The following is a 13,502-nucleotide window of genomic DNA, read 5'->3' as shown; positions in this document are numbered from 1 at the left end:
ATTTTTAGTACCAGTGCGTTTGAAACTATACATGTGTATCTATACATATATTAGGCACTTTTATATGATAGCAAATCACTCATTCCTTTACCCATTATTATTGGCACATTCACTTTTCATTTATTTGTGTTTAAATATTAAGGACATCAAAACTTTGGCCTTCCATATCCATCAGAATCCAGTCAAAAAATAGAAACCACAGAGAGAATTTAATACATGAAATAAGGTATAAAAGTTTTGGAACCTATGGAGGAACCCAAAAGGGAGGGGGCATGGAAAAGAAATGAAGAGGATGATGGGATATTATCCTGAGATGAGAAAGCCACAAATGCCCCTGAGCCAGAGCCATGAGCCTGCACCTGCCACTGCTTGGTTGTAGGTACAGCTGCAGCAGCTCTATCTGCAAAGTGGCACTGACACTGCTGAGGAGAGACCTTCAGAGAGGGAACGCTTGTTTGGGCTGGTGCTTCCAGGGCTGCGAGAGGCCATGATTATCTGCCCGCCCCAATCACTAGTGCCAAGGCCACCAACTGCTGCCACTTTCAGAGCCAGACACTGAACGTGCATTTTCCTTCTCCCTTCCTTTTAATGTCTATTTTCTCTCTTCCATTGACAAGAGTTAATCAGACACTAGCCAGGTACAGAGGCTGGGGAAAGTGGTTTAAAGTGCCTTGCTATAGAGGCATAAAGCAGCATATTTAAGGCAAAGAAAAATGTGGGACCAAGAGACAAACGACAAATAATTTGTATAATGCTTATAAATTATAACCTTTTTCCAAGTTGTCATTAACTTATCTTTTTGTATTATAATGTCTTGTGAACACATAGAAGCTCTGAATTTTATTTATTAAAAAACTTTAGCATTTCATTCTGTTTTGTACCACTCATATTTTGATTAAATATATTCTATGTGTAATTACATATACAGATATGCATAAATAAATATAAATATATATACATATATCTTCCCTCATATAATGATCTAAATACATTTATAAACTTACATTTAAATTTTAATGTTTCTGAGTATTTTTATTTGCACATTCCTTCTGTCTTCCTTCTATTGTTTTTTTCTATAAGTGTAAACTGATTGTTTCATCATTCTTTATTCAATAATCAAATCTTTCTCCAAACAATTATAAATTCTACCTCCAGAGAACTGTCTAAGCTGTTGGCTCAAATTTCTCTCTTCCAATTCTTTCACCACCCTCTAATCAACCTTTGGCTGGTCTTTCAAGGCCCTTAATTGTTTTACCCTATTTAACATACTAAATGCAAATTTCAGTTCTCAGTTCTCTTCTTACCTGCTGTAACACCGTTGTTTGACCCATTTGATTACTCCTTCTTCCTTTCTCTTACTTCACCAGCTGTGCCTTCTCAGGTCCCTTGATTTGCTTCTTATCTCCTGTACTTCTTAATGTTTGAGTTTCCTAGAGCTCAGTTCTTAGACCTCTTCTCTTCTATTTCTACATTTACTTCCTTGATGATTTTGTCCACTCTCTTTGGCTTAAGTACATTTACATGGAGATTTATTTTCCACTCCAGAGCTTTCCACTGTTTCAAAATTATATATTCATATACCTATTTGATATCATCATTTGCATATCTAAGGAGCAACTCAAGTCTAACAAAATTAAACCAAAATATTTTTATCTTTGGTCCTAAATAGGCTTTTTCTATAGTCCTTCTCATTTCCGTGAATAGTAAGGAATTCCACTGGGTTGCTCAAGACGAATGCTTTGGATTCATCTTAGCTCCTCTAGTTCTCTGAAGGCCCACATCTAGTCAATGATAATGCAACATCAGCTTTCCATTCAAAATTTTAAAAAATTCACCACTTCCACGGTCACCATCCTAGTCAAAGCCACTATCCCTTTTTATTGGATTATTTCAAAGGCCGCTTAATTCGTCTTCTGATTTCACTATTTTCCCCCTACGTTCAATTCTCAGCACAATAACCAAATCATTGCTTTTAATATACAGATTGAACCATATATTTCTTCTGTTCATAACTATCTAAAAGTACCTCATTCCAAGGAAAATCTCTAGAACCCTTATGATAGTCTTCAAGAATATTCACTGTGTCACCACCCTGGTCTCACAGCCTAGAGTTCTGGGTCTCTCTTCTTTTGTTTTAGTCACACCAATCCACTTGCTTGTCTTCAAATCTGCCAAGAATAGTCATTTCAGGGACTTTCACTTTCCTTCTTTATGAATTGATCTTTCCCCAGATATTCCTAATGCTCACTCCTTCACTTTTCTCAGTTTTTCTTAAATTATGCTAACTGAAAGTTAGGCCTTTTTGACTATTCTATTTAAGATTGCCACCCCAGAGCTGGTACTCCATATTCGTCTTGCTGTTTATTACTCTTCATTGCACTTAACACCTGAAATACACATTTTACTAATTTGTTTATTGCCTGTCTTTTCAACTAGAATATGAGTTTAATGAGGAAGTTTTGTAGGGGGATAAGAGGTGAGGGAGATATATTTGGTTCACTGCTTTATCTTCATTGCTCAGAATGGTGTCTGGCACTTAAAAGGTTTTTAATAAATATTTCTTTAATTAATGATTTAGAAGATTAGTATATAGTTGTAGTGTGTTTCTAGACTATGTTCTATGCAGTGATTTACTTGTCTAAATTTGTACCAGTGCTATGCTTTAGAAATTATTACATCTCTATAGTAAACTTTAAAGTATGGTATTCCAAACATCCTTAAAAAAACACTTTATTTTAGAACAATTTTATGTCTACAAAACAATTGTAAAAATGGTGCACAGGGTTCCTAATCACCCTACAGCAGTTTACAAATTGTTAACATCTTTATTAGTATATTACCTTTGTCACAGTTAATGAATCAATCTTTATATATTATTATTAATTGAAATTCACACTTTCTTCAGCTGTTTTTAGTCTTTATCTAATGTCCTGTCTTGTCTTTCTTTCTTTCCTTCCTTTTCTTCTTTCTCTTCCTTCCTCTGTCCTTCCTCTCTTTCCTCCTTCCTTCCTTCTTTTCCCTCCCTCCCTCTCTCTTGCTCTTTTTTTCTATTTCTTTCTAGAATCTCTCCAGGATACCACATTACTTTTAGTCATCTTGTCTTCTTAAGTTCTTCTTGGCTGTAAAAGTTACCTAGACTTTTATTCCTTTTTTTTTCTTTCGATGACTGCAGTGGACTGATGTTGATGTCCCTGCAGAATTCATATGTTGACATTCTAATCCCCAATGTGATAGTATTAGGAGGTGGGACCTACTGCAGGTGATTAGGTCATGAGAACACAGCCCTACCAATGAGATCAGTGCCTTCAGGAAAAAGACCTGAGAAGTACTGATGCATAGGGGCACTTGTACCCCAATGTTTATAGCAGCACTCTCAACAATAGCCAAATTATGGAAAGAGCCTAAATGTCCATCAACTGATGAATGGATAAAGAAATTGTGGTTTATATACACAATGGAGTACTTTGTGGCAATGAGAAAGAATGAAATATGGCCCTTTGTAGCAACGTGGATGGAACTGGAGAGTGCGATGCTAAGTGAAATAAGCCATACAGAGAAAGACAGATACCATATGTTTTGACTCTTATGTGGATCCTGAGAAACTTAACAGGAACCCATGGGGGAGGGGAAGGAAAAAAAAAAGAGGTTACAGTGGGAGACAGCCAAAGCATAGGAGACTCTTAAAAGCTGAGAACAAACTGAGGGTTGATGGGGGGTGGGAGGGAGGGGAGGGTGGGTGATGGGTATTGAGGAGGGCACCTTTTGGGATGAGCACTGGGTGTTGTGTGGAAACCAATTTGACAATAAATTTCATCTATTGAAAAAAAAGAAAAAAGAAAAAGACCCGAAAAGAACTCCCTCACTCCCTCCACTTCTGAAAAGACAGCAGTCTATCCACCAGGATATGGGCTCTGCCAGATACCAGAGCTGATAGTGTTTTGATTTTGCACTTCCCAGTCTCCAAAACTGTGAGAAATTCCTGTTTAAAAACTATCCGGTCTATAGTATTTTTGTTACAGCAGCCAGGAGGGAAGTAAGTCGACAAACCTGACAGTTTTGAGGAGTACTGGTCAGATATTTTGTACACTTCCTCTTATTGAAAATTTTCTCATGTTTTTCTCAAGATTAGACTAGAGTTATAGGCTTTTGGAAGGAATGCTACAGAGGAAAAATGCCCTTTTCATAACATTGTATCAAAGGAATAAACTATCAACATGACTTATCACTATGTTAATCTTGATCACCTGGCTCAGGTAGTGTTGTCGGGTTTCTCCAACATGAAGAAACTCTTTTTTTCCCTCTTCTTTTCATACTATACCCTTTGGAATGAAGTCACTCTATGTCATTCACATTTAGGAATAGGGAGTTATGCTCACTCCATTTACTTGAGGGTGCAGTACTTATATAAATTGTTTGAAATTCTTCTGCATGGGATATTTGCTTATTCTCTCTCATTTATTCAATTTATTTCTATTAAATATGAATTACGAATATTTATTTTATACTATTTCATGTTGTTGCTCAAATTGTTGTAATTATAGCCATTGGGATCTCTTTCCCTTAATTCCTGCTTCCTTTTGCTACATGACATAAATGTGGTTTTTGTTGTTGTTTGAGCACTATTTTTCTGAATGAGAATTAGACTCATCTTGTATATTTCCTGCTCTAGTCCTAAAACAGCCTTTTATCCAAGGGAACCCTGATTCCTCTAATCTGATAATGGTTTTAAAAGCCAAGATATGGGCACTTGAATTCAAACATCTTTTACTCATTCATTCATTCATCAATCATTTCTTGTGTACTTCTGCCGAAACATCCCAGATGGATGTTAACATTACCTCAAAATTTAAAAAATACAGTTTTCATTATAATTGCATATAATACGTATATATTGACTTGAATTACATTAATGTGTTTACAATACTGAGTAATTTCCTTCAAGACCAAAGTTTGTCTCTATTTACTGAAGTCAACTTTGCTGTCCTTCAGAAACTTTTTTTCCCCTTATATTCAATCTGATTTTTCCTTGTTAAGTTTACTCTCATTTAAAAAAAGAATAATATTGCTATTGTGAATGGGTCCTTTTGTTCCATTTATGTAACTGGTCATTGTTAGTATACTTATTTCATAAATGAACCTGTGCTCAACTTATATATACTAATAGTCTTTCAGGTATTCTTTGAATAAAGAATAATAATGTTGTAAACTATTTTAGCTTTAGTCTTCTGCTTTCTAGTACTTACAGTTATCATTTCTTTATGGTGATAAAACTTCCAATAAATGTTCAATATAATAGTGAGAATCTTTTCTTTTTTTTCTGTTCTTTATTTTTTTTAATGAAATTTATTGTCAAATTGGTTTCCATACAACACCCAGTGCTCATCCCAAAAGATGCCCTCTTCAATGCCCATCACCTACCCTTCCCTCCCTCCCACCCCCCCATCAACCCTCAGTTTGTTCTCAGTTTTTTTTTCCAATATATGAAATTTATTGTCAAATTGGTTTCCATACAACACCCAGTGCTCATCCCAAAAGGTGCCCTCCTCAGGAGAATCTTTTCTTATTTGTGTTCCAATCTTATTAAAAATATACTAAAAAGAAAGCATACTCTGATTTGGTAATAGAATCTTGTCAGTCTATAGTAAAAAAAAATAGGACTTATGCAGTGATGGGCACTTCAGTGTAATTCTGATAATATGTTAACCAATTTTAAGAAATCATCTAGAAGAGGAAATATCAAAGTGCCATAGGACCTACTCTAGGTAAACTGATATCACAAAAACTTTATTGTAGTCATTACATTTTAAAATTACACATCGGTTTTCTTCAGAACATTTCTAATATAACTATCCATTTCTATATATTTAAAAATAATTATGTATAATCATTAGGTTTATAGATTTCTCTCTAGTATAAAAGGATACCTATTCTTTCCAATGTGCACTTGGTGAAACAGAGTAATAAAGCATCAGGCAAGTTTATCACAGATTTAAGATGGAATCATACCATCTTTGATATTTTTTTTCTGAAGATATAGTTAAGTGAACACATGTCTAAAACAATTTTTAATTTGTTTTCCTTTACTTTGAATGCTATTAGTAGACGTATTTCTTCCAAAAATTAACTATTTTGCTTTTTACTTTAAATGGGTTTGTATTCTTTGTTTCCTTAACACAGAGGTAATTAAAGGCCTGATGATCCTAGAGATTATTATAGAAGATGTCAATTTTTTTTCCAGAAGACTATAGTTTCTAATCGTCTAATTTGCAGAAAAATGGATAGTATCAATAATACACACTGGAATGAAAGCTAATAGTTATTGTTGACTTGCTCATTATTATACTGAATGATAACCCTTAGTTTGTAATTATTACCTGATAGAAAAAGGATTTACCAATAAGATTATTTTATACTTAATGGAAATCTTGAATCTTGGAGAAGAATCTGAAGTAAGATTGGAAAGGAAGCTGGACTTTTTTTTTTTTTTTTTTGACAATAGAGACTTATCAAGATTAAGTGCTACTTCATTTGACAAAGTACAACATCCGTTCATGATAAAAGCCTTCCACAAAGTAAGTGTAAAGGGAACAGTCCTCAACATAATAAAGATCATATATAAAATACCCACAGCTAATATCATCCTCAATGGGGAAAAACTGAGAGCCCTGTCTCTATGGTTAGGATCAAGACAGGGATGTTCATTCTTACCACTGTTATTTAAAATTCTAGCCACAGTAATCAGACAACAAAAAGAAATAAAAAGCATCCAAATCAGCAAGGAAGAAATAAAACTTTCACTATTTGCAGATGACATATACTCTGTATAGAAAACCCTAAAGACTCCACCAAAACACTGCTGTAACTGATACACAAATTCAGTAAAGTTGTAGGATACAAAATCAACATACAGAAATCTGTTAACCAAAAGATTCTGATCAGAAGTATCAGGAAAGATCACTTCATAGAAGAGGTAACATCTGATTTGTTTTTTTAAAGGATGTGTATTGAGTTTACCAGGTAGAGAAAGGGAAGACCAGAATTCTAGACAGAAAGGAAACTCAAAGGCACAGAGACTTGAGAGCACACATTGGGCTTTGGTAAGTCTGGGTTATGGGGTAGAAGGGAATATTAAGTTAGCTCATATTTGTCTTGGGTGGGTCTTAAATCCAAACTTGAGAGTTTTGATGGACCCTAAAGGCAGTGGGGCCACTGAAGGCTTTTAAGCAGGTAAATTTGGAACCATGCTCTGAAAAAGTCACTCTGGGGCCATGGAGGTGGAAGAGTGGGGTGTGTGTGTGTGTGTGTCACTGCTTCAAAAATTATCCAAATGCATTTTTGTCTGAAGGTGGTGTGTCACTGGGGATTTGGTGCAGGTTGTCTTAATCTCTCCAGGCGATAGAGGGAAGGTGTGAGTAATGAAAAAGCTATGCCATAAACCAGGGATTGGCAAACTTTTCTGTAAAGGGCAAGAATATAAATATTTTAGGTTTTGTGGGCTATTAACATCTGTCAGAAGTACTAAACTTAGCCATGGTAGCATAAAAGAAGGCATAGACTATACATTAATGAATGAGTGTAGCCATTTGCATCAAAATATTATTTTTAGATACTGAAATTTGAATTTAATTTCATTCTAATGGGTCATGGACTATTGTTTCTGAGTTTTTCACACCTTTAAAAATCTAAAAACCATTCTCAGCTTACAGGCTATACATAAACATGAGACACGATGAATTTGTTTTCTTAGCCATTTGTTTCCATTGACCATTGTTGGCTGACGATTGATAGGAACACTTGAACCCTGCCTCTGAGAATAGAATTTACCCAATAATTGAGCAATTGATGCTAACAGACCATCATGTCTTTCAAGGGATACCATAAATCTGGTTCTGAGCAAGTATCACCATATGGATCTTCCAAAATGTTTTTGTCTTCACTTGGAAATAATTTTAGAAACTATGTGGATTAGACCAGAGCAACAGAGGCATTATTTCCAGAATTCTGAACAAATGTATGTTTTACCTCTGATTTGGTAAGCAAAGAAACCCTAGTATGTAACAAGGGTATCTCTTGGGGTCTTTTGTTTGTTTGTTTTTTGTTTTTTTTTCCCCCTACACTATGTATCAATTTTCTGCCATGGGAGGTACAAAGAGCATTTCTTTGAGGTGATGAGATAAATACATACACGTTTAAGTAAAAAGAAGGTATAATACAGTCCAAGGTGACATGTCCAAGCATGTCCTCCCTCTCTCTGCCAAAATTGTATGTCATTAAAGCTTTACCTCAAGAACATCATGGGGTAAGCTGGAAGAAGTCTAGTTTTGGGAAGCTGGGCAGCTGCATGAAAGCATCAGGGGACATCAACTTTGAAGTAGGTATAACTATGTAGAGAGAGGAAGAAGCTGGAAAGATACATTGGATTAAAACTTTGTATATCAATTTCCTAAAAATATTCTAGTTGAGCACAATCTTCTAGTTACAATTGACTTCTGAATAACATGGGTTTGAATTATGTAGGTCAACTCATACACAGATTTTTTACAGTATAGTACTGTAAATATATTTTCTCTTGTGATTTTCTTAATATTTTCTTTAGCTTACTTGACTACAAGAATACAATGTACAACACATATAACATGAAAAATATGTGTTAATTGACTGTGCATGTTATTGATAAAGCTTCTGGGCAACAGTAGGCTATTAATAGTTAAGTTTGGGGCGAGTCAGAAGTTGTGCACAGATTTTCAAATACATGAGGGTCAGTGCCTGTAAGCCCTATGTTCAAAGATGAATTGTGTAGTTAGAGTAGAACATTTTGGACAGAATGAAATCTACTGGTGGTCCATCTTCCATTTTGGTCTTTGTTTGAAGAATGTATGATTTGAAAGCTTAAACCTAAAAAGAATGAGTTGCTTATTTCAGTTGGAAAAAAAGCAGAATGATGAGTATAAACATAAAATTTATTTTGAAAAACTTAAGTTTTCTAACCATATGATATATTGATCCAAAGCACTGATAAGACTCTCTAGTAATTGAAAATAAAACTATCTTGTTGAAAGTTATAAATTATCTATAAATTTTACAATGCAAATTGTTTATCTGGCATTGGGCATCGTAAAAGAGGAAAGATTTAGATATTGGCAAGAGATTATGATGTTATGTTTATTTTATCTCAGATTTACAGCATGAAATGTACATCCTGAATATTCAGGCACAATGCATGCAGTATAATCAAGTAAAATATGAACTATTTCCCATTGGTTAAAGAATTATTTTTCAGATTTGATATAGTTTTGACTTGTTTAACATATGCCTGGGGCTTATGTGGTATATTTTGAATGTATTTGAATAATATATGTTTTACTATGTATATACATTGAGTAAAATCAGTAACATGTCTAAAATGTATAGTGCCGTGCAAAATCCATGACTCAATATAATTGACATGAAAATAGTAATTCCACATTTATCTCCCAAGCTGGTCGGCAGAGGACAGGATGAAAATGTCTACTGAAATGTTTTAATCAGTGTGCGTTCTCCACCCAAAACTGTGGTTGGATAAAATCCAAAATGAGTTTCTTTGTCTTCCTTATATTTATCAAATGCTAAAGTAGAATAAAAGTCCTAAAAAAATGACTTGTCATAAATGGAAAACTTTAAAATTAACTATTTTTGTCATGCTGAGGTTTTTCTAAGACCTCACATTTGGCTACAGAAAAGCAAGGTGGTTTCCATCTTTTCAAGATACAATGCAGCACGTTGTTCATTGCAACAGTTGGCCTGCCAAAATTCCTTGGCAAAGGGAAGCCTCTGGCCAACTAACTGTGATATAATAAATGATCTGACCAGATTGTCAATGAATTGAGATCTGAAGTTAAAGCCGCTTTGGGGATGGAGAAATTAGTTATTTCTCTTCAACTCTTGCCCCTACAAATATGAAAACTCTGAAAAGTATGCCACAAATCTCTGGAGAACTGATACTGTAGCAAGTAGTGGTGTGTTTCTCATTTGTCTAATATTATGAAGCATTTATTTATTTACAAGGGAATTCCATTATTAAACATTTATTATGTCTGATTTTAAATATAATGCATGTTCATTTGGGTAATATGGCAAGGTTTAAAGAAAAAAAATAACCATCCACAGTTTTATTACCCACACATATCTATTGTTAAAATTCTGATAAATTAATAGCTGTATTTTTCTCTGCACATGTAGATTATATATTGTGTGTGTTATTCTGTATTCTACTTTGAATACCTTCCTATTGTAGCCTAAACAATCTACTACGACATAAGAAATATCTTCATAAATGCTATTAAAACATTTTAAGTACTCAATCATAACAATTTTTGGTCATTTAATGTATCCACATACCAATATCTTAAGAACCTCAGAATAAATTGTTTTAATATCTAGATTTGCTCACATTGTTTTAGTTTTCCACATATATACTCTAAGATAACATAAACTATAATCCTGATGTCTATGTTCAGTCTTTGCCATTTTTAATTTTTGTAGTTGCAGCCCTGATAGATTTGTTTTAAAAAAGTTTAGAACTATACGTCAGGAATAAACCTTGATTACTGGCATTGATATTCTGCACAGAACCAACAGGGGCTCAGCCAAAATATAAAGCATCTACATTTGTTTTGTGCTTTTTATGACATCCTGTTTGGTGTGGACTTCCTCTGCCTGAGCATGGTTGTTCATATACTCTCTTCATCAGAATGTTCTTAGTTCTGCTCTGTCTTGGGTATAAAATTATATAAATGTCTAGTAATTTATAGACGGTATTCTGTAAAGATGTGATATGAGCTAACCACCCCTCCTTCTTAATATTGTAATTATTTTGTGTAGTGACACATAATAACTACCTTTCTCATGGTAAGTATTTCATAATGTACAAAATTGCCAAATTACTATGTTGAACACGTGAAACTAATATTATATGCCAACTATAATTAGGTTGCAACAGTGGGGATGGAGAAAACAGGACAGATATGACATATATTTGAAGACAGAAGATGAACTAATGGATTCGACCTAGAAGGAGCACAGTTTTTGGCTCAAAAATATTGGTGATTTGTGTGCTTTTTTCTGGAATGAAAAAGACTGAGGATAGAGCAGGTTTGGGGAGATGAATCAAAGAGTCTGTTTTGGACATTTTAACTTCTATATGTCAATATGCTATCCGAATGGAGATATTAATGAGGCGGCTTAATATATAACTCTGGAAATTGAAGACAAGTAAGTACAGGAAATACTAGAAATAAAGACCTGGAAATTATCTTCTGATAAATGGCATCTGAATACATGAAGTAAGATATATTACTTACTACAATCAGACTAGTTCAAAATACTCCTCTAACCCCCAGTTTATGCTGTTGGGCTTGGTTTGTTCAGCATTCACATGGACAACACATCCAACTCCTTATCTTCAGATATTTGGCCATTTCAATACCAGGGAACTTTTCTTTACTCCACTTTGTCACTTATTCTCACAGTTTGGTCCTGGACCTTGGCCCAGGCATGATTCATCATTTCAAAACTCTTACACTTCTGACCTTCCTCCATAACTACCAAACAAGACCCAACTCAGACTCAAATCTACTCTCTGTGCTCCTATGGAATACCAGCTAAATACAATTGACGTAAAAATACTTCAACATTTTTTTTTTAATTTTCCCTCTCCTATCTTTCAGAGATATTTTTTTAATGGAGTATTAGGATTATTGTGGCTATAAGTAACAAAAAGAAAAAAAGAAGGAAACACTTGAAATAAAATGTCATAGGTGAACATTTTTCTTCTGTGCTTTTTTTTTTCATTTTAGTCATTATAACCTTGGAGAGAGGAGTCTCTTGGACTTGATTCAACACCCCATTGACACCACAGTCCACATTCCTATAACCCACAATTTGCCCAGTTTGGCTATACAGAGCAGCTCCACCTCTAAGTTTTGCATTAACATTCAAGGCAGGAAGAGGTGGGGAAGGAAAAGAGGCTGAACCAGTTATGCCTATCTCTTAGAATCTTAAAAGTAGAAGCTGCCTTTCCATCTCTACTCTACTTTTTAGCATTACAAATTATTTTTCCTCCTATTTTTCAAAGGCAATGCCTCCACAGTAGTTCTTAATCCCATCCTCTCCACTATCATCTTTCTGCATCTTCATTCCTCTCCTCTTCTTCTGCCACCATTAAGTTTCAAACTTCTATTTATCTACTCACTCTTCCTCTAAATTTAGCCCAATAAACATAGCCAGGCTTCTTCAAAAATGCCTTGTCATTAATCTTTCATCCTTCGTAACTATAGTCACTGACTCTCTGACTCATGCTTCATTCAATTCTCAGCCTACTGTGGTCTTTTCTCTCCCTCATCATTTCGAAAACACTGTCCTTTCAAAGGTCCCTGATGACCTCTACAATGTCAAGAGCAAGTTCTTGTATGACTGCCTTTCAACTAATTCAACCCTGTTAATTAGTGTTTATTCTTCTTAGAAGTGTCCACTTAGAAGTGTTTTGAATTCCATATAAATATTGTCTCTCCAGTCTCTAAATGCTTCTGGAACTATTCATTGATGGCCTTCTTTGCAGGTCCCTCTCTGACATACCAGTATACTCCCAAATTTTAAACTTGGCCTATTGGTATTTACTTCCTCTGAACACCCACCAAATGTGGTCTCAACCACTGTCATCATTTCCACAAAATATTAAAGGGAGCTAAATGAACACTGGCATTTTACATCCTGATATCTTTCCTGATGGCTTATATGACACTTATCTGCATAACACATTATTTAAATGTGCCACCATCATATTCATCATGCTCAAAATTAATCTAAGATATTTCCATCCTTTTCCACGATATTCCTCTGATCACCCAAAAAAGAAAACTGGCAAGCATATGTTACCTCATTACATTGCAGCCCACAATACTATCATCGCTATGAATCCTAAATATTTCTTCTCACTTATTGATACCTACTATATCCACTTTAAATTCAGGTTTCATTCAGTTCTTACCTGTATTATTTCAATAACCTCATAATAAGGAAGGTCATATGGATTCAACCCATCCCCCACAATGAAAGAAAACTACCTATCATATTTACAGTTGAAATTCCTTGCAATGTCCTCTATCACTCATAGGATAATACTTCAGTGTTCCCAATTATTTACAGGAAAATGCACAAGAGGCATTTCATGGCAGTGAAAAGTATCTCTGCTCTAGTCCTTCTCTGAAACTTTGATCCTATGTGACTATAAAGTTTCATCTCCCTTCACCATGTTTCTCACACTTTATATGTTGGTGAAACCAGTGTGTGGAGCTCCTGGAACAAACTACAATGTCACCCAACTCCTACGTCTCCTCTCGTTGATCCATTTAATTATTGACAATTTTCATCACTTTTCAGCCTTTTGGCTAAGATCAAGTGTAATTGTTACCGATTCTTAAAAATTTAGCTTGGTACCACTTCTTTCAGATACTTCATATCCGCCT

This window comes from Acinonyx jubatus, chromosome A1, assembly GCF_027475565.1.
Source record: "Acinonyx jubatus isolate Ajub_Pintada_27869175 chromosome A1, VMU_Ajub_asm_v1.0, whole genome shotgun sequence".
In the NCBI taxonomy this organism is placed as follows: domain Eukaryota; kingdom Metazoa; phylum Chordata; class Mammalia; order Carnivora; family Felidae; genus Acinonyx; species Acinonyx jubatus.
Note: the sequence above shows the minus strand (reverse complement) of the source record.